General features: G+C 36.0%; 2 long non-coding RNA genes across 4 annotated transcripts; both read left to right on the top strand.

Annotated features, from left to right (window-relative positions):
- Positions 1–320: 320 nt before the first annotated feature.
- On the top strand, positions 321–4056 carry LOC141499598 (uncharacterized). Of its 2 annotated transcripts, none has more exons than XR_012471724.1 (3): positions 321–362; positions 714–824; positions 3986–4056. It is a non-coding gene; the product is annotated as an uncharacterized LOC141499598 (long non-coding RNA). The 2 variants fall into 2 exon arrangements; XR_012471725.1 differs by lacking the exon at positions 321–362 and adding an exon at positions 484–521.
- On the top strand, positions 4051–21958 carry LOC141499597 (uncharacterized). 2 transcript variants are annotated; one of them, XR_012471722.1, is made up of 5 exons: positions 4051–4111; positions 4241–4415; positions 5650–5770; positions 15542–15715; positions 19379–21958. It is a non-coding gene; the product is annotated as an uncharacterized LOC141499597 (long non-coding RNA). The 2 variants fall into 2 exon arrangements; XR_012471723.1 differs by lacking the exons at positions 4051–4111; positions 4241–4415; positions 5650–5770 and adding an exon at positions 14276–14480.
- The last annotated feature ends 357 nt before the right edge of the window (positions 21959–22315 follow it).

Here is a 22315-nt window from a genome sequence, read left to right as displayed (position 1 = left end):
TTTTAGAACTACTGAGCTCCTTCTAGCTAGTCCTGGTCCTGCTCCCTAGGCAGGATTGACTTTACCCATAGGTGTCCAAAATACCATTGATAATGAGCTGAAATGTGGTGGGGGAAAAACAGGGAGCCTGAATCATAGAAACCAGGATTACATATCAGATATTCAAACATTTTCTGAGATCTATGACATGAGTTCCTAGAATGACAGTTTCCTCACAGGGAAAATTGACAATCATGGATCATCAGAGTTCTTCTCTGGCAGTTGCTGTCTATGTGATCCTGCTTCAGGCATCCAAACTCTAAACTCCAGTTTTATCATCTGAAAAATGGAAATGATAATAGTCACACCACTTGCCACTTAAGGTTGTTATAAGGAAAAATCTTGAAAAGCTTCAGTTCCTTTAGAAACATGAACAAGCATCAGATTGCCACTTTAAAGGTGTAGAACACTCTGTCAGGAATAACTGACATTTCCTTGTGCTCTGGGGAGGGTGTTGTGATCCATCACATCAATCCTAAGAGGTAGGTTGTGTAGATTTTATTACCCTCACTTTACAAATTAACAAACAGAGGCTCAGAGAGAGAACTACTTTGCCCTTAGTCACATGGCCAATCATAACAGATCAGAACTCATTTATTATTACTGAATCACAGTTATAACTGAAGTCAAATAGTGTTGGATCTTGGATTTGAATTCAAGTTTTTTAATTTCAGGTCCTGTGCTCCCTTTCATATTTGGTAAAAGACAACAGTGACTGATGGAGGCTTTTGCTACTTTCCTGGATCCCTTTCCCCCAATATTCTGGGGATCAGGATTAATATGAGGTATGATTTCATAAATCTATTGTCTAAACATCATCTACTTTCCTTGGGTTGGCTTCTAGCTTGGGTCTTTCCCACTCTGTCACCTATCTGGGGACTTGCTGGTTCTCAGAATAATTTCAGGCCTCTATTTTTTTCTCTCTCTCATCTAGAACTGAGCCATAAAAGGACCCTTTAGCTTCTCTGACAAAGTATTTGTGAAGTTGACAACAGATGTGGATGTGGATGCAAGGCTAAAAATGGAGACAGATTTTAGAAATCCAATCTCTACCCCTTCTGTCTGTGGCCCTCATCTATCCTTTTTGCAAAGTTGTCTGTGTGTTCTGGGGGAAAATAAGGATCTGAATCAACAGGGAAGAGTTATAGAACATCATGGCAGTCACCTCCATCTTTAGCCTTGTATCCACATCTACATCTGTTGTCAGCTTCCCATACATTTTGTGTGTCTTCTGTGGTATAGCCAAGATGGTAGAGTAAAGCTAGGATGTTCCTGGAATTTTTCTTAAAACTTTATTTTTTTTCTTTAGAAAAGATTTCATTAATTTTGAGTTTTACAATTTTCCCCTATTCTTGCTTCCCCCCCCCCCACAGAAGGCATTCTTTTAGTCATTACATTACTTCCGTGGCATACATTGATCTCAGGCGAATGTGATGAGAGAGAAATCATATCCTTAAGGAAGAAAAATAAAGTATAAGAGATCACAAAATTATATAATGAGATAATGTTTTTTCCTAAATTGAAGGTAATGGTTTTTGGTCTTTGTTCAAACTCCACAATTCTTTCTCTGGATACAGATGGTATTCTCCATTGCAGATAGCCTAAAATTGTCCCTGGTTGTTGCACTGATAGAATGAGCAAGTCCATTAAGGCTGATCATCACCCCCATGTTGCTGTTAAGGTGTATAATGTTTTTCTGGTTCTGCTCATCTCTCTCAGCAAATCCTTCTAGGCTTCCCTGAATTCCCATATCTCCTGGTTTCTAATAGAACAATAGTGTTTCTTTACATACATATACCACAGTTTGTTAAGCCATTCCCCAATTGAAGGACATTTACTTAATTTCCAATTCTTTGCCACCCCAAACAGAGTTGCTATGAATATTTTTGTACAAGTGATGTTTTTCTTAAAACAACTTTAAATGAAGAAGCCTCTATACAAATCCTAAAGCCATAGATTCCATTAGAAAAGAATCTCAACTCAAGATATTGTGGAGGAACTTCAGTTAAGGTCTGTCTCACCTGGGTAAAAGGGGAGTCTAATTCAGTATGGGTGGGAGAGCTGGAAAGTTAGGTTGAGGCTCAGCAAGCCAATCTTTCAGTAGGCCAGCAGAGAGGGTCCCAAACCCAATTTGGAAGTCAAAATTCAAGACTAGCATTAATACTGGTGCAACAGAAGGGGGACTGGTTGGGCTACCCTAATGAAGAGAAGAAAGTGTTGCTTAGGCAATGCTATGGCATAAGTGATAAGCCAGGGACCAGATCCTAGCCCCAGTACAAAAAACATTGCATTATAAACTGTGCCTTGAGCAGCAGAACTCAACTACCAAAATGAACAAAAAATCCAGAGAGTGCTAATCATAGATAGCTAATAATCTGTTAGGGATGAGAAAAACACCATCTCAGAAGAGAAAAGTAGTGACAAAGTACCTAATGTGAATCCTCAAAGAAGTTTGTCAATTGACCTCAAATCAAAAGACCTCTTGGAAGAGTTCAAAAGGGATTTTAAAAAACCAAAGAAGAGAGGAAGAAGAAAATGGAGAAAAGAAATGAGAATCATACAGAATTATAAAAAATTTGCTGAAGAAATCATCTTTAAAAAAAAGCAAATTGACCAAATAGAAAAGGAAAATTATTCCTTTAAAAGTAAAAATGACCAACTGGTCTTACAAAAGGAATAGAACTCATCACAAAGTAAAATCAATCAACTGGAAAGGGAAATCCAAAAATTAACTGAAGAAAATACCTCTGCCCATTAAAATTGGACAAATGGAAGCCAATGGCTCTATGAAACATGAAGATTTCTTCGCACACAAAACCAAAATACTGAAAAAATTGAAGAAAATGTAAAGTAACTCTTAGGAAAACTGTCCAATCTGAAAAATAGATCCAGAAGTGATAATTTATGAAGCATTGGTCTACCTGAAAGCCTCAATTAAAAAAAAGCCTGGAAAATATCTTTCAGTAAATTTTTGTGGAAAATTCCCCTAATACTCAGAAGATCAAATAGTCCTTGAAAGAAGCTACTGATCACTTCCAGAAAGAGCTCATAATAAAAATTCCAAGGGATATTGTAGCCAAATTTCAGAATTATCAGTTAAAGGAGAAAATACTGTGAGCAATCAAAATGAAGCAATTTAAATACTTAGTAAGCACAGTCAGGTTTATGCAGGACTTATCATTTCAACATTAAAGTATTAGAGAACTTGGAATATTATCTTGCAGAGGGGGAAAGGACCTTGTATTGCAACCAAGAATCAACTGTCCTGCAAAAGTCAGTATACACATTGCAATTTTCCTGTAGTAATTCTTTGAAAATGATGTCAAGGCTCTTTTCCTGATCATGACTTTCAGGTATTCCAATAATTTTTAGATTATCTTTCCTAAATCTGTTTTCCATATTGGTTGTTTTTTCAATGAGATGTTTCACATTTTCTTCTAATTTTTCATTTGTTACCAAAAGTATTGTATCCTGATTTCTTGTAAATTCAGCAACCCCCCTCACTTCCATCCTATATCTGAAGGATTTGTTTTCCTCTGAGAGCTTTCTTATCTCCTTTTCCATCTGGCCAGTTCTTCTCTTTAAAGCATTCTTCTCCTCAACTTTTTGAACTGTTTTATCCATTTGACCTAAGCTGGTTTTTAGCATGTTATTTTCTTCAGCATTTTTTTTGGATCTCTTTGACTAAGCTGCTGACTTTATTTTCATGTTTTTCCTGCATCTCTCTCATTTCTTTTCCCATTTTTTTCTTCTATTTCCCTCACTTGATTTTCAAAGTCTTTTTTGATCTCTGTCATAGCCTGAGCCCAATTTCTGTTTTTCTTGGAGTCTTTAGATACAGGAGCTTGGACTTCCTCATCTTGAGTGTTTTGATCCTTCTTGGCATGATAGGAAAAGTATTTCTCAATGGTGTTCCTCTTTTTTCTCTGCTTACTCATTTCTCCAGCCTGTGCCTGGTTTTGGGGTGCTTCCTGAACTTTTGAGTATTATTGGGACACCCCCCACAAGGATCTCTGTCTTCCCTCCTGGTCTGTGAATGACAACAAGAGCACCCCTCTGCCATGGGACTGAGGTGAGGGGGCCCTGTTGTTCTATGGGGGGCCTAGACTGAGATCAGGATCTGAATGTGGTCAGCTCCCCAGTGTCCTGTTCCAGGGACAGAGGACAGAGCTTGGCAGTCTCTCTCTACTACCCTCCCTAGGCTCAGCATTCATGCCTGGGGCTCCTGCTTACCAGCGCCTGCTTCCCATTCCTGGATCTGGGGTGCTGAGGCCATGCTGCTCACTGAGTACCCTGAGGGATGGACTTCACACGCTTGCTCTGGCAGAGGTCCCCGGATGATCCTCCAAGTTGTACCCGGTGCTCCCCAAGTGTAGGTCAGGAAACTACCCCTGCTGCTGTGAGCCATGGCTCCCAGCACCCTGGGGCTGCCCCCGGGAGGTTGAAGTTCCTTTGCTACTCCTCCAACCCCATGGAGTGGAGCCTTTCTGCTCTTTTCCAGGTTACGTTGCATTGGAGAACTGCCTCACTGGATCCCTCTGTGGATACTGTGCTTTGAAAATTTAGTTAGAATCCTTATTTTATAAGTTTTGAGAGAGAGCACCTAAGAGATGATCCTCTCCTGTCGCCATCTTCACTTCGCCCCCCCCCCCCATAATTCTCAAATATATTTTGCTCCTATTTTTTTCTTATTAATCACTTCTTTACCTACACATGCTTGAATAATGCAATTGTAACAGTTAACATTATACCCCTCTTTTTCTCAAGTAATATTGACATTTTTAGAAGATCCTGTCATGAATGCGATATTTGGTCCTGTACATGAAGTCAATGGCAATTTATTTTCTGATAAGATATTTTGCCTAATGTCATATTCCACTGTATAAACATAATCTCATCTATTGCTCCCATAGCCTTCCACATCTCTGAATTAGCTGTCCCTATTTCTGGGTATATATAATTGGTTTAATACAGCCTGGAATACCACATGAAATAACTACCAGGAAAATTCCACACTTGTAACAAAATAGAATGATCACAAATTCTTCTATTTGGAGTGTGAGAGGCAACCCAGGGCAGAAAACATTCATGTTTAAAATCCCAAGCATGTAAATTTTAACAAGGAGATTCTATAGGAAATATTTTTCTACAAATGGAATTCTTGACATTTCTAAGGTCCTAAATGCTCCCATGCTATAAATATTTGGATGAGCTGAATGAGTAGTTTGATTTAATTTAATACATGGTTCAACAGTACATATTTTACAAAATCATATAGGTGTCATACTATTTAAACCAGAAAAATTATGCCCAACTTCTCTTCTAAGCATTTTTTCTTTGGTATCTCCAGTAGGAACTTTGTTATATCCCAAATAATTTGCAGCTTCCCTTATTAATACAACTTCAGCCACACTCTCTCCCCATTGTAGAGTGGTTACCCATGGAGAATTTCAAACATAAGTCCAATATTCAGTTCCTTTTATAGTCCCCAAATTGTTCATGATTAATATAAGCATTACAAATTGTCCCACAAGTCCATGTCATGCTCTCCTTTCTTGTGGTCTGTCCTTCCTTGTTGTCCTCTTATCTTTTCTCTTTGGATTTCTTAAGTGGAAGTTATTCCGTTTCTGTATTACTTGAATCATCTGGTCTGCATGGTGTGATGTTCCTTTCTGGTATCCAAACAGTCTCTCCATCTGTGGACAAAACAGAAGCATACACTTGACCCCAGGTTAGTAATCAATCTAGCCCTTTTCATTGTCAAAGCCTTAGGGTCCTTTCACATGACCATGCCCTTCCTCTTCATGTTACATGTCCTTATTAAAAATTTCCTAAAGGTGTTAATTGTTTGTCATTCAATGTTAAAATGTTCAATGTTAATGTTAAAATATTCAAGGCAAGATTTGTTCTCTTTTGTTTCCCTTTTGTCCCTATATATTACCCCTTGTTTTGTACTTCCAGAAATCTCTTAAGATCTTTATGTTTCCTTTCTATTAAAGCTTGACCAGTGGGGTTATAGGGAATGCCTGTAATATGTTTTATATTGTAAAATAGGCAGAATTGTTTAAATGCCATAGAAGTATATCCAGGAACATTATCTGTTTTTATGGATTTTGGCATTCCTGCAGTAGCAAAACAATGGGATAAATGATCAATTAACCTTGTGTAGCCTCTGAACTTTGTGCTGTTGCCATTGTATATGAACTAAATGTATCTACAGTAAAATGAATAAATTTCATTTTTCCAAAAGATGCATAGTGAGTCACATCCATCTGCCACAATTCATTAGGAGCTTGGCCTCTAGGATTCATAGAATAATTTGGAGGGGTAGGTAAATATGGAAAGCATTGTTGACAGGATTTTACTATAATCCTAACTTGCTTTCTGGTGATTTTAAATTCTTTCCTTAGTAAAGAGATATGCTGATGAAATTTTTTTTGAGACAGTCTAGCTTGCTCTTCTACTAAGCTTATAAGATGTGGAAGGGTTAATTGATCAGCCCAATGATTACCCTCATATATAGGTCCAGGCAATCCAGTGTAGGAATTTATATGTCCAATAAAAAAGGAATTGTATCTATTTATTATAACTTCTTGTAATTCTTTAAAGAGTTGATATAATTCTTATTAATGCTATATTTAATAAGAGCTATTTCTATTTGTCTGACCAAAAGATAACTCTGCTTACTATCTTTAAAAATGCTAAGGGATTGTGGCTGTTCTTTTAATACCACTAAATGGGCATATAATTCATTCTTTCATGTTGATGTAAAAGAAGTTTGTAATTTCTTTATTATTGCATTTGTGCTTGTACCTACAGGTCTAGAATAAGGTCCATCATATTGCTTAAAAATTTCAGGGAACCCAGAGGCTCCTAACTTCAGATATTTTCCCTTATTACCTCTATAAAGCAATCAATAACTAATTCCAGGCTTTGACATCATTATAGTAAAATAACTTCTATTGACAAAACTAGATCACATAACTTTTCACACATCTTGTTCATAAGTCAGTTACCTAACTATGGGTTATATAATTTTCAATTTCCCAATCACTTTTCAAAGTCCCTCACATTTATTCAATATTATTGGAAATAATTGCAGTTAAGATATACTTCCCAATTTCTTATACACTCTTATTCTGAGTTTACCATTTTTGCTTTTTTTAAATTCAACATTAAATTCTTAACCTACATGAAAGATAATTTTTCCATCCTGACATCTCATTCTCTTAAAGTCAACCTTATAACTGAATATCTGTTACATGCAAATTTCTTTCACATCTGTTTTATAAACTTATTTTCTCTTGTTCAAATATACTCCTATATTAAAAAAGAAACTAAGATTCTCTATTAATTTAGTTTTATAAATATATATATATATATATATATATATAATTTTAAAAATCCAATGTAAACCTTTTACCAATGCCAATGTTACAGGATACATAAATAAATTCTTCTTAAATGGCAGATATTAAGTAAGCTACTTTGATCTTACATATAAATATTCCCTTTAAGAAACACTAGGTGGGAGAACACAGCTTTTCACAAATTCTCTTGGCAAAAAGACCTTGAGAGATGTAACCTGTTGGCAAGGTATTCTCTAATTTTCTTATAAAGCTGATGGATGACACTTCAATTCATTCACTGTTTGTTATTTTAACACATTTTCAAAAATAATTGTCTGAATCTGTTTTTATACAAAGTTTACTAATTATATATAAACACATTTCAATTTAACATATATTCCCTTTACTCCCTAAAACTTTGCAATACATAAAAATTTCTTAAGACAAGATGTTTCTAAAAATTCCTTTTTATGATTAAAATATTTTCTTTATAGTTCTCTTAATAATCTTATAAATTCCAAACTCATATTCAAAATTACCTTAAATTATTTTCCTTTTTAAAATATAAAAGTTGTCAAATTCTTCTTATCTATATCAGTGCTATTCTAACTTCTCAGTGCTCTAATTTATAAGAACTTTCTATCCTCACTGATAAAATGATGTTCTGGGAATTGGAGATTCCCCACATTTTTAGATATCAAGATACTATGTACTAATTATTTACCTTTGCTGTTTATCATTCCTTGCTCACCTCCAATTTTTTTAATATATGAACTATAGCATATATTTTGAATCTATATAAAAATTATCTTCCCCCCTTCTAGCAATTTTAAAGCCTGATTAAGAGCACATAACTCGGTAGTCTGTGCTGACAATGGTTTTGGCAGACTCCCAGCTTCTATCAAGGCCATTCCACTCCTATCTATTTTAGCATATCATTAGTTCTTTATGGCTCTGGAGGAGCCATAAAACCCTATAATAAAAAAACCCCCATCTCTTTTTTTAACTTTGATCAGGCAAAAAATAATTTTAAGGAGAATTTCAATCTCTTCTAGGTCCCTTATAAGTATAATTTGCCAAATTCATAAATAAAACTCTGTTAGTCAGACCAGAAAAGAAACAATAGAAAATAAGAGAAAATAATAGAACCCCTTCTCCTCCAAAAACAATACTATTTTTAGGAAAATCTCCTTTTTGGCACAAAATCATGAGCTTTTGGGAAAAAAGATCTAATTTTGAAAAGAGAGAATGGACAGAAGATTAGCCAATCAGAACACAGAGACATGAATGCAAGCCTGACTATGCAGAGACAGCTGAGAGCTTCCCTCTGCCTGTAATTTAAAATAAACACATATAAAACACATAAACAGAGTCAGAGCATTTTGAACCAGAGAGGCCCCAGAACTCTGGGGAAAGCCTGCTCTGCTCTCACACTAGAGGCCCCTTAAATATTACACAAAGACAAAAAAACAACAGAATGCCAATTAAACATGCACACTCTGTCTGGAAAACAAAAACAAATGCTACCAAAGGTGAAAAATCTCCAAGAAACTTGAGGAAAAATGCAGAGAACATTACATCTTTCTCAATACATTTTTACATTCAAAGGTTTTAGTATTTAACACTTCTTGATTTTAACGATAAATAACTAAAAATATAGCTTTTGAGAAGGCAGTCACTCAAAAATCCCTCAGCCTAATTGGGATATCCCCTGTTCGCTCTTCAGCTTAAGAGTAAACCAAATAACTTCTTTTTAAGGGGACATCCCTAAATCTTTTCTGGGAGGGGAGTCTTCTGTTTTTAAATTCTCAATTGTCCCATTATTTTCTGTAATAATCAAATTATGTACTTTAGAATGGACCTATTCTCTTGTCTTTCTGGAATTTACTTCTTCAAAGCTTTTTCAATGTCAAATAGCATTTCTTTTGTGATTGTTTATTTAACACATACCTTTTTCATCTGTGAACATTCACTGTCACTTTCTCTGTTTCTATAACTTCAAATAAATTCCCTTTTTAACTTTTTTTAACATTTTTATTTTATCAAGTCTTCATGAAACAATTCTCTCTCTCTTAGCTAGTCCTTTTTCTTAATTCCTCTTTCAGTTAACTTCAAGATCTAGATAAATGAGCCACAAGCAAGCAAGCTGTCTGATCTCTTACACCCCTTTGAACTAACTGCTTATAGCAGCCTAACAAGAAATTATGCAAAATCTTCATTAGCTCCTTGTTTTATTTTTTATAAATCAAGTATTGCCTCCTTCCTTTTCAGGCAATTTCAGTCATGCCTGTTTTGAAGCAATGGATATTTGCTGATATACTTGGAAGCTGTACCCAGTTTGTTTATTTACTCCTGCCCATAGACCAGTGCTAGAGAGCATTTCAAATGTTATTCTTAACCCTGCTGCTTCATTTCTTTTAGCCTGACTATTACAATTCTCAAAAAATTCAGTGTTCCATCTTAAGTAATCTCCTGGTGTAAGAGCAGTTTTTGCTATATAGTCCACAATCTTCTGGGGCTAATATTTGTCTGGCTAATATTTCTATTGTAGTTAAACATATGGGCTAGTATTACCATATGTGCTTGTTGCTGATTTTAATTCCTTAAATATTTTAAAATTTAGATTATAATCTCTCAAAACATTCCCTGGATTCTTTAGATAATGTCTCTCAAATATGGGAAAGGAGAACAATAACTCTTTCATATTCCATGGAATCTCTTCTCCTTTATCCACTGCTTTTTGAGCAGCTTTTTGAACAACATTGACTACTTTTGCATATAATTGGAAGAATAAAAAAATAAAGAAAACTGTCTTTGCTTGTAATTGGAAAAATAATATAACATTTAAAAGAAGGAATCCATCATTAGGATAGTAGAACAAATGGGAATTTATGAATGAAAGGTTCTTTAGAAATTATCTTGGCCAGTCACCTCACAAGTGAAGACCAGGGAAATCAGTAGAGTTTCTTAGATTTGCATAGGTAGGAAATTTCAGAGATATGAAACCTGAACATGAACTTGATTGCAGAGTCAAGTGTTCTTGCCACCATGTCATACTATCTCACCAATTATGGACTGCATTCCTCATTGAGTTTTAATGAATAGAGATTTATAAAGAATAATGTTCTAGAGAAAGGAGTTATGTGTATATAATTCTCTTCATAACCATAGGACATAACTCTATGCCTTTGACTGCTGGAACTGAAGAGAGGGATCCTAGAAATGCTATTTTCCAGTTTCTCAAATGCAGTTAGGTCACTTACCTAATTCTCCTTTCTTTCAACTAGAAAGAAAAAAATACAAGGTGCCCAAAATGAGACAATGTACTATGATCTTTCACAATGCTTAGTACTATGACATCTGTGACAACCAGAGCCCCTTTCCCTTCTTCTCTTTCTCTTCTCCTTCAAAAAACAGTCCCTATTCACACAAGTCTGGTTCAGGACTTACTGATTCATTATCACTGTGATCAGTGATTCAATTCAACAATTGGAACTTCTGAAACAAAAAATTAAAACTGATTGGATAGTCAGCATGACTGGTTTAATATTCTCATTCAAGCTAAGCAACAAGAGTCTTCAAATTGATGTCTTTAAAGGAATACAATGTGGGTTTAATTTGACTATCCTTTAAATGTATGATCTTTTTATTTAATGTCTTACTAATAATCATATGTAATTACAGTGTAAATTCAAAAACCATTTTCATGATTTTTTCAGTATTATTGGTTTTCTTTGCAATCCCGTATATTTTATTTTATACATTTTAAAAAAAGGAACTTTTGCTTTGAGGAGTTTAGTTTAGTTTTTACTAGGCTGACAAAAGAGGTCATGAAGAAAAAAATGATTAAGAACCCCTGCTCCAGAATAAGAAACAAATATTTATATAAGCTTCATGTTTTAAAACCATTCACAATTTGGCTTCTACATACATTTCTGTTTTTATTATGCATTACTCCTCTTCACACATGCTGGTCAAATTGGTGGCCCTCACTCACTATCTCTGTTGAGACAGAATTGCTCCTATCTTCACACAGTTGTCCTCCATTCCTGGAATGTTTTCCCCTACTTACTGGCACTTCTTATCCCTATTTAATTCAAATTCAGCTTAGATGCCATCTCCTACATGTTATCTTTCATGATTCACACATCCTTTGTATTAGCATCCCCCTCTCAAACCTGCCTGCATAAATTAATATCTATTTTGTATATTTTAGTGACTTTTTATGGCTAAATAATTCATCACCAAGTGACCATCTGACTGGTGAAGAGCCCCTCTGTACTTGAATAGACTTGTTTTTATAAAATAAGACTCATTCTGTTTCTGGGGCCATACCTACAGCCAGAATCTGCCAGGGTTAAAATTCTGCTTAGCTTTTAAGAAACCAGGGTCCCTCTATATCAACATAAAACATCACATCTTTTTTTCTTTCCACAATCAATTTAAAGATGTTGAGAAGTTATTTTCTATTAATTATGAAAGAAAGTGTGATTCAGTAGATAAAAATATTATGTTACATGATCTTTTTTTTCCAATAAGATCTCCTGATACATCAGGATCACTAAATATTCCCTGGCAAATTTGATAACAGAAATAATTTTCTTCTGATCATAATCTGTAGGCAGTTCATAAACTTGAAGCACATACTTGTCAAAAGTTCTGGCAACTGTGATAGAAAATTCAGTATACAAACTAGTTAAAGAGGGTTCCCCTGTGGGCAAAAAGGTCCTCCAAATCCTCCTGCCTGAGCATGATAAGTCCCAGAAAAGCATCCTGGGAAACATCTGTAATCTTTTAAAGAGCTTCACCTGATGTCTACATATTTGCATGAATAAATCATAGAGCTTGTCCATCATGATATATATATATATATACATATATATATATACACTCTCTCTCTCTCTACATATATATGCTCTCTATGATATATATCATTATATTTACACTGATGGACAAACTCTATGACATTCATATACCCACTTGGTCTTTCCTGTGTAGATCACTAGGTCAAGCTCTTACCAAGGTGAACAGGAGGAGGAGGACAGTAGACTTGGTTGTCTTTAGGAATATTCAAAGCTTTCTTTACTCAAACTTCCAATGAAATCATAATACCCCTTTAATAATTTTGTAAAAGTGTTCTTCGGAATGTAATAATCTCTGGAAAATATTAAATAAATGTCACAGAAAGGGCAAATGGAAATAAATACACTGGATCAGTCAGTCTACAACATAAAAGAGATGAGACAAAAGAATGGGAGTTAAAAGATCTCATTAAGTCATTGCATGATAAGAAGAGAAGATAACTATGGTAAGGATGGGAAGTGAGTCATCTACTGTCATCCTCATTCTCTTATGAAAAAGAAGGGTATGATTCTTTGATACTGTTTAAGGGCTTAGTGAGTTGAGCTCATGAGAGTACTTTAACAAGAGTCTCCCAGGATGGAGAGGCATGGATAGAATTGTTCTGGTTCATTGGAGGGATCAATTCAATCAAATAGTGCTATTTTAATATTTTGAGTGAGAAAAAATATTCTTTGAATGAATGAATAAAAAAACAGCTTTTATTGCCAACTCTAGAATAAGTATTGAGGATACAAATGCAAAAGCCAAGACAGCTTCTGCTTTGGGGTGGTACAAACAGAGAAGTGGTGACCAGGGAAAGTGGCATTAATTTGGGAAGTTAAAGAGCTATTGAGCGGAGCCATAATAGGAGAAGGCTACTAGTAGATCAACACAGCATTTCTAGTCCAAAGGATGCAATAGCATTATCGATTTCAGAACTGGAAACTGGGGTGGGATGGATGGCTGAGAAAATGAAAAATAGCAATAAGAGAGTTGAAGAGATGATGGCTAGGGAATTGAGTGAGTTGTGCCTGGAACCAGTGTAGTAAATAGCGTATTACTTTCTCTCACCAAGCAAGGTGATGAAATCTTAAGAATTTCTGGAGCTGAAAAGTTAATTTCTCCAGGAGATAAGTCTCTCATCTACCTGGTGGCAACCTAGATGGCATAGTAAATGTGACTCATTCACGAAGACCTGAGTTCAAACTGTGTCTCAGAATTAGGGTCAATTGTATAGTTTGGGGCAAGTCACTTAATCTCTTTTCACCTCAAATTTTCCTTATCTATAAAAGGGAATTAATATTAGTCCTACCTCACCAGGTAGTTAGGAAGATAAAGTGAATATTATTTGTAAAGTCCCTTGCAAAATTTAAATCACTATATAAATAGCATTATTATTTTACTACCAATTTTAATATTATCTACATTAAACCATGCAGAGTGTTCAAAAGTGAAATGGACAGCCTTAACATTTACTTTTCTTTGAGATCTTTCTTGTTGGTTTTGCTGCAGAGGACATTTTCTTTCAGGGACAGATTAAGTAAAACATCTTTGAGATCCTTCTTTACTCATGCTATAATTTTGTGAACACTTCCTGAAAGACATGGGAAAGACTTGCATAGGATCAGATAAGTGTGGGAAGATTTTATATGTGTACCTAAATCCATTAGGCTGCAGATTCACTTGAGGACAAGATTGTGGGTGATAAAGAAGGAGAAAAATATATGTACAGTCAGGGAAAGTAAATGATGCTACACTCACAAAATACATCCCTCTTTCTCCCTGTTCTCTCACAGAAACTGACAGTTTGTCCCAACTCAGATTGACATTTGAATATGCCATTCATTTTTCTGAAAAGTAGGACAAATTTGTTAAAATATTTGTAATAATTACTTATATTACTTATAATAATAAAAGCTTGTTGGGGAGAAATGCCTTCTAAACTCAGTTTCTGTGAGAGCCTTTGGGGAGGGTCTTCTAAGAGGCTGTTAAGATTCAGTTTATCCACAGACCAAGATTCTAAACTGTTAGTGTTGTGAGGTGCAGTAGAAAACAGTATTGGTTTTGGAGTCAGAGGATACTCCAGTTCTTTAACTTACATCGACAGAGACGTCTACTACTACTACTACTATTACTACTACTACTACTACTACTACTATTACTACTACCACCACCATCACCACTACCATTGTAACTACTTCTATTACCACTACTGCCTGCTAACATTTATATGGTATTCATGTTTTTCAGGTACAGTAGTAAATGATTATTTTCTCATTTTCTCCTCACAACAAGCCTGGGAGATAGTTGATATTACAATCCTCATTTTTACAGAGGAGGAAACAGAAAAACAGAGGTTAATTGACTTGGCTAGGATCACACCACTAGTCTCTGAGCAGATTTAAACTACTGAGGACTTGCTGACCTGCTGCTCTCTGTCACGAAACTGCCTACAACTACAACCTGTATGACCTTGGGAAATTCATCCAACCTCTGTGATGTTTAAAAAATTTTGAGAAATATGATTTCTGGGTATTAATAATGCCAAAATTTTAGCAAAAGGATGGTCATTTGACTTCTCTCCTTTAGACCAAAGACCCCTTATGGGGATGGTCTTACAGTTTATTTTCCCCTAGAAGAGAAGGTGTTCCTGAGGGTGGCAATCAACTCCAATTGGTTAAAAATGATTGAGAGAATAGTACCATGAGAGGGTGGGCTATATTAATGAGGGTCTTGGGGTACATGACTTAGATCTACCAAAACTTGGTCAAAAAGACATATTAATTTCCATGTCTCCTGACCAAAGGGAGGCCTGAGCAAATGCAATAAATAGGAATTCATCCATCGCTTAAACTTAATACTTCTTTTAATTAGCCTCTCAAGTCATGTTGCTTGAGTCTTTTAGATTTTCCATGCTGATTTTTTTCTGAATGAAGATTAGAAAAGTTTGAAAGATGTTTTACATGTCAATTGAACCTCACAACAACTTGTGAAAAAGGTGATATGAATATTATTCTCTCTACTTTCCATGTGAGGAGACTGAGACTCTTAGAGGTTATGACTTATATAGTTAAGAAGGATCAGATTCAGCATTTGAACTTAGGTTCATTTGTGTTTAAGCACGTTTAAGCAAGTGAGGTGACCACTTTGATTTTTTTCCAATGAAATTATTTAATTTTAAAAATGGGCTATTGGAAGCTACACAGCTTCATTGAAGCCCAGAACCAATCTTTCTTTCCCTAGATAAAAAGTTCATCCCTCCATAAAGATCTTCTGATCTACACTCTTAATTATATCTTTAATATTAACAGTGACTTTTGGAACACAAGAAAGAAATTAAACAAGAAATATAAACTCCTAGGCAAAAATGACTTCATCTGTCACCTGTGACAAGTTTGAAAGTTTCTTCTAAAGAGTGATAGCTTTACAAATATTTCATCTATGCCAATTCCAAGGTCTACATAATCAGCACATTGGAGAGAGGGGTAAGTGTCTCCCTTTCAGGAAGACTTCTACTCAATTTATTTTGGGGACCCTATTAGTAAAAAATTTTGAACATATCCCCAAATATATGTATATTTGTTTTCTTCAGCATTAGTTTTGGATCTCCTTGACTAAGCTGCTGACTTTGTTTTCATTTTTTTCCTGCATATCTCTTATTTCTTTTGCCAATTTTTCTTCTGTCTCCCTTAACTTGATTTTCAAAAATCTTTTTTGAGCTCTGTCATAGCCTGAGCCCAACTTCTATTTTTCTTGGAATCTTTAGATGCAGAAGCTTGTACTTCCTCTTTTTCAGATTGAGTATTTTGATCCTCTTTGGGATCATAGACAAAAGTATTTGTCAATGGTCAGGTTCCTTTTTTTTTCTCTGTTTACTCATTTCTCTAGCCTGTGCCTGGTTTCGGGGTGCTTCCTGAACTTTTGAGTTTTATTGGTAAATTCCCACAAGGACCTCAGTGTGTGAGGCTCTGATTGCTCTCCTGCTCTGTGAATGACCACAAGCTTACCCCTTTGCCACCGATCTGAGGGGGAGGGGGGTCCCTGCTCTATGTGGGGGGCCTAGACTGCAATCAGGATCTGAATGTGGTCAGATCCCCTGAGTCCTGTTCCAGGGACAGAGGACAGACCTCGCAAGTCTCCCTCCACTCCCTTACATTTGGTGGGCTGAGCACTCAGGACTCAGCTGCCTAGAAGCTCCTGCTTGCGGGGCTCCACAGGCCTGCTTGTTTCCTGGATGTGGGTGTGCTAAGTGCTGCAACTGGGCTGAGTGCTGTGACCGAGGGCCTGGGCTTCATGCTCACTCTGGCAGAGGTCTCCCTGCTGATCTTCCAAGTTGTGCTTTGTGCTCCATGGGGTGCAGTTCAGGAAACTGCTTCTGCTGCTTGGAGCCAAGGCTCCCAGGCACCCTGGGGCTGTTCCCAGGAGGCCGAAGGTTCTTCACTCCTGGCGGACTTCCCCTTTAACCCCATGGAACAGAGTTTTTCTACTATTTTTCAGGTTACCTTGGGCTGGAGAATTGCCTCACTGGATCTTTCTGTGGATTCCTTCTCTTGAAAATAAATTTAAGATTTTAAAAATATTTTGGAAAGAGCACTTAGGAAAGGCTCTTCTCCTGCCTCCACCTTCTGAATATGTACATTTATTAATGAATAATATAAATGTGCTACAGTTTTGATGATTTTGTATATTGTAAAGCAGACAAAAATATTTAAAAATATAGAAGAAATATATTTGGAATGATTATTTATGATCTCTTGTCTCTCACTGAGAATGATGTGAAAAAATATTCTCAATTATTTTTGGAAAATATTTTGTGATATGATTCTAAGTTGAATTTATTTTACTATTTTATTTTAATTATTGTCATAACTGAAAATATGACTCACAAAGATAAAGAGCCCATTTCTAGCTGTACTTCCTAAATCATGTTGCTCATTTTTCACTTCTACTGGCTAATTATTCAAAAGTTCTTGTTGGAAAATGTTTCCCTGTTGTCAATTACTCTTGCAAACTAATTTAATGTTACATTATATTTTTAAAAAAGTCAAAACTCATGGGAACAATTCATTTGGAATATTTTTAAACAGGTTAAAATTGTTTCCAAGTTTTTGAAGTGGGAAGATAATTACTTTTTATAAATAAGTATGCTTGCAATGTTTTCAGTAGCACAAAGAGAAATACGTCAGGATATGTCAATGGGATCAAATGATGCAAAGATGCCAAGGAATGATGAAAAGGCAATAGATTTGTCAATTAAGATATTGATGTTTTTGAAATGAGCAATTTCATACAAATGAGCAGCCCTCCTAGAAGGTAAGAGTTTGAGAACTTATGAGATTGGACAGGCGATGCTACCCTCACGAGATATAGATGAATTCAGAAGAGTGATGTGACTAGAAGGCTGAAGCTAATGCAATGTGATTGATGATCCAGATAGCAAGCTAATGCAATGTGATTGATGATCCAGATAGCAATTCACCTATGCCTATTCATTCTGTGCTACTCACTCTTTCCTAAGGAGAAAAGGAAAAGTGTGAATGCAGAGTCTTATCTGCTAGAGAAACTGAGGCAGCCACAATCTGGTGAGCAGAGTTTAGGGACTCTGGAGGCAAAAAGTACAAGTAATACTTAGAGTTGGATTGCCTTCATGTTTTTGTCCTTCATTTTTGAAGATCAGGGAGGTGATGCCATGACATGCACATGAATTGGATTTTCCTCCAGAGCCATCTAGGTCCAGTGGTCAGATATGAATCAAGATGACTGAAAATAGCCCTGGACAAGGGGCAATCAGGGTTAAATGACTTGCCCAAGGTCATAACAGCTTGTAAGGGGCAAGTGTCTGAGGTCAGATTCGAACTCCCATCCTCCTGAATCCAAGACCAGTGTTCTATCCACTGCACCACCTGGTTGCTTTAAGAGTTTGTTCTATTAGAATTATTCTCAGTGACTTAGTTATTCCAAAAGATTCAACTTTTTGCTAAATAAGTAGAATATTAATAATCCGTGGGTAGGGGGAGGATAAACATAATTTCCTTGCACACTGGAGTCTTTATAAAATCTGATATTACAACCTACCTTTCCAAATGTATTTAACAATACTGCCCATCATGGATTCTTTCTTCCAGGCAGATTGCTAGTCACAGTAAGTGTCCATGTCCAAATTTCTGCCTCTGTGACATTACTTATGTTTCCTCCTGTGTTTAATTAAAAAAAGGGGGGGGAGATCTTTTCCTTGCCTGGCTCCTCACTTCTCCCATCTCTAAATGTTAATTGTTCTTTATTCCTTGAAACAATTACTCACTTGTTACCTATTTTATGAAATCTTTCTCACATAAGATTTCTTCCTATTCAAATGTCTCAGCATTTGTATAGGTTACTTATTTACCTTAAGCAAAGATAATGATCACTCATTTAAAACTAGAAGGTTACTTTAAATGTCATCTAGTCTAAGCCCCATATTTAAAGCTAAGGAAACTGGGGTGGATAGACAGGAAGCGACTTGCTCAAGGACAAGTAAGAGACAAAATTGGACTTCCAACACATTTTCTGACTCCAAATTATGTACTTCTTTGAAAAACATTTAGCACCACACAATATAATAACTAATTGTGTATATGCCTTAACTGCCCTCCTCCTTTTGGATTGTAAACATCTTGAGGGTAGAGGCTATGTCTTCTTATACTTTTTTTTGTAATGAATTACCAGTTAAATGAGAGTCCAGGTATTAGAGAATGGGAAGATTTGAACTTCCAAGAAGCTTATGTAAAGAATGGGTCATATTCTCTATCTGCTGTCAATCAGTAGAACTCTAGGGAGTCAATTTCCAGATATGAGTGATTAAAGGACCGTGGTAATTAGGTGTTGAAGAAAAATCTTTTGATTGGATGGAAAAGTAGAAGAGTTAATGATTCAGGAGTAGCTGAGCTAGAACTGAGAATACTTTGCTAAGATCTTGTATATTAAGATTTCTTTGGTAGATGCTCTTCCCTGTCATTCTCTTCTCTGGTGGTTTTAAGATAAGTGGATTTTTGTGAACCCCTGAGTGGGAGGAAGAGCAGTAGTTCAAACTTCCTTAATTTTTCCACTGAATCATATGGTTATAAATAAAATACATCTCTTTTTTGTTTTGTTCTTGGTATTCTTTCTAGATGCTGGATGAATAAACATCCCAAACTGGACTCACCTAGACAACTGGTGGGATCATGAGATTATCAAAACTATCTCACCAACACCTGGAGTCTGGGAGTTAGTGATGGCAGTAGACACATACTGTGGGGAACCAGATGAGCTGCCAGGTTACTTGCTTGGCCCAAATCTGTGGGAGACTGATGAGGAACTGGAGACATTGATTTCAGTAAGGAGCCAGCCCAATTGAACAAGGGAAAGATTTATTTAGCAGCCATACCACACCCAGGAGAAATCTTGATGAAGATTCTTGAGAAAAGAGTTACCTATTTTCCCAACATGTGAAGTTTTGTACTTTGATGCTTTTAAATTTTGCCCACCCTCCTCAGTAATGGATTTCCTGCAAGGACAGATTGCTTCCATGATTTTAGGAATATGTAATTTTTGTAATTTCTTTCCTTGATAGAGTCAGTAAATATTCCTTTGTAAAAGCTAGTTGATATCAAAGTTAGAGTGAAAATCTGAAGATGTCAACAGGTTCATTGATATTGGAGATCAAATCCCAATGACTCAAGAGAGCAATAAATCTGATTATCCTTAGGTCTATAAAGGAGAAACTACCTTTAGAGGACCCAACCTGGTTGGGAGAGAATGCCTAAGATGGATGCTGTATTTTGCATGCCTTTTATCATGGTGATTTGCATATACTTTGTGAAATTTATGGAATTGAATTAAATTGAAAATTCTTGTAATTTGTGGGTCATTCATGAGCAGAAAGTACAGAAGATGCATCAGTTGTTCTTCAACATATCTTTTCTTCTATGACTTTGAAATTCTTTGAGATCTGAAACTTGGTTTGAGGCTTTTGATGGGAAATGAAGCCTTATTCAGGTCTTGAATTAGGATTTAAAATAGCATTGCTTTCCATGGATGTCAAGATTCTTCTTTCTAGAGTTTTTCTGTCTTCCTAGGCACTAAATTTCCCACCTTCTGAGATGGATTGTGCCCATCCACTCAGCCATGCTCCCTGGTACACAAGACAAGTGTCTTGAGGCATAACTATGAAGTGAATAATGGGAAGGTTTGTGTGGATGATCCATAGAGTCCCATGCAACCTGAGATTTGGTGGCTCTGTGGCTCTGTAAATTCTGCAAGACAGTTGTCTTTAACTCTGTTTCTTCTTTCTCTCTCTTCATTTCTGATTTAGTTAGACTGAATTCACAATAGCTTTTTGATTCCTGTCAAGTTGTTTTTAACTAAGATCTCATTAATGGGATGAATGTGGGGTGTGGTTAAAGAAAAAGCAGAGGGGTCATTTTCAGAAAGTTGATAGCTGTTTCTGAAAAAAATCTGTTTGCCTTTTTTGTAGTGGATTGAAATAAAGGAAAAAGATAGAAGTTGAACCAGAGAAGTATTTCTGGGAAGTTAATATTAGGACAGCCTAAAGTAGAATTTTATATTTAAATAAAATTATGCTTATTTGGCAGTTATAGCCACAGGAGCAAATAGCAGAAGATGAGAGATGGATAAGAATGATTGAGGGTGAAAGGCACTTTTTTCTTTGACATGTTAAGTTCTTCCTAGTTACATTGAGCTAACAGGGAAGGGGGGGGTGTTGCTCCCTCAGTTTGAGAATACTCAATGCAGCTTATCTTTCGTTCTCTACGGAATTATTAGAAAACTAAAAACACATTGGGAAATTGCTTCAGCCACAAAGCAGGAGAGTGAATCATTATAGAATAACAGAATGTAAATGTTGGAAGGGACCTCAGAGGTTATATTTAGTTCAACTTACTCTGAAATGAGTTTTTTTCTACAATATCTCTAAAAGTTATTCAAATTTCTTCTTGAAGACTATCAATGATAGCCACTATCACCCAAAGTAGTTCATTACACTTTGGGATAGCTCTGACTGTTAGAAGTTTAGCCTTAGATTAAGTCTGCATATGCTTCTACAAATTAAACTCCGTGCTCCTGGTTCTGAAATTCTGGTTCTTTGTAGAAAAGTTGTAATTCCTCTTCCTTCAGATACTTGGAAGTCGTCTTTGGGGGAACATGGCTCTAGTTCATTCAAGTGACATTTGTCAATATTTCTAGTTTCCTCCCCACCCTGGTTGATCTTCTCTGGATGGTGTCCAGTTTGCCAATATCCTTTCTTAAAGTCCAAGTCCTCTTTCAAAAGCACTATAGAGACTACAGCATCTATAACTGTCTTCTTAAGAACAGTAAAGATAGGAGAGTCTTGGTTGTAGCTGCTATCCTAGGAGGCAATTTAGAATGTGAAAAGTTTGTCTTAAGGGTTATAGAGAAAAATTCAAAAGTGAATATTGCAGAACTGTAAAGAACAAGCATGACTTGCAAGTAAAGATAGAGAAGGTAACTCTAACTTATACCATGGCTGAATTGGGAGAACCATGATGTACATTGTAATTTTTGATGTATTGATCATTTTAATTTTTCTCTGCTTTTTATATTTTTCTATAAAAAAAGAAAATTGCAACTTGCAACATGGAATGGGAATGATTTTATAGAAGGAGGAGGAGGAGGTATACTGAGGGAAAATTATATTGATGTGAAGAAAAAGAATTCAATAAAAATTTTTTAAGGAGACATGAGGTTACAATCTGCTTGAAGTTATTTGAGTTCTGTCAGTAGCTGGGCTGGACTCGGGAAAGGTTCTGGGATCCATGTCAAGATGGGTGGGTAAAAAAATGAGTGGAAAAAGACTTCTAGGATCCAAGATGGCAGATAAATAGGAAATCACCTGAACTCTTGCAATTTTACCTTCAAACAATTATAAAATAGCACTCCAAGGTGCATTTTGAAATGACAGAATCAGCAAGAAAATTGGGTGTAACAATTTTCTGAATCAAGAAATTTGGAAGGGAAGCAGAAAATCTCACTTAGGTAGAAGAGTCCAGAAAAGGAAGTAGCCCAGCAAGCTAGCAGTAGGCCCTACT

The sequence above is a fragment of the Macrotis lagotis genome, chromosome X (genome assembly GCF_037893015.1).
Source record: "Macrotis lagotis isolate mMagLag1 chromosome X, bilby.v1.9.chrom.fasta, whole genome shotgun sequence".
In the NCBI taxonomy this organism is placed as follows: domain Eukaryota; kingdom Metazoa; phylum Chordata; class Mammalia; order Peramelemorphia; family Peramelidae; genus Macrotis; species Macrotis lagotis.
Note: the sequence above shows the minus strand (reverse complement) of the source record. Positions and strands in the feature narration are given on the sequence as shown.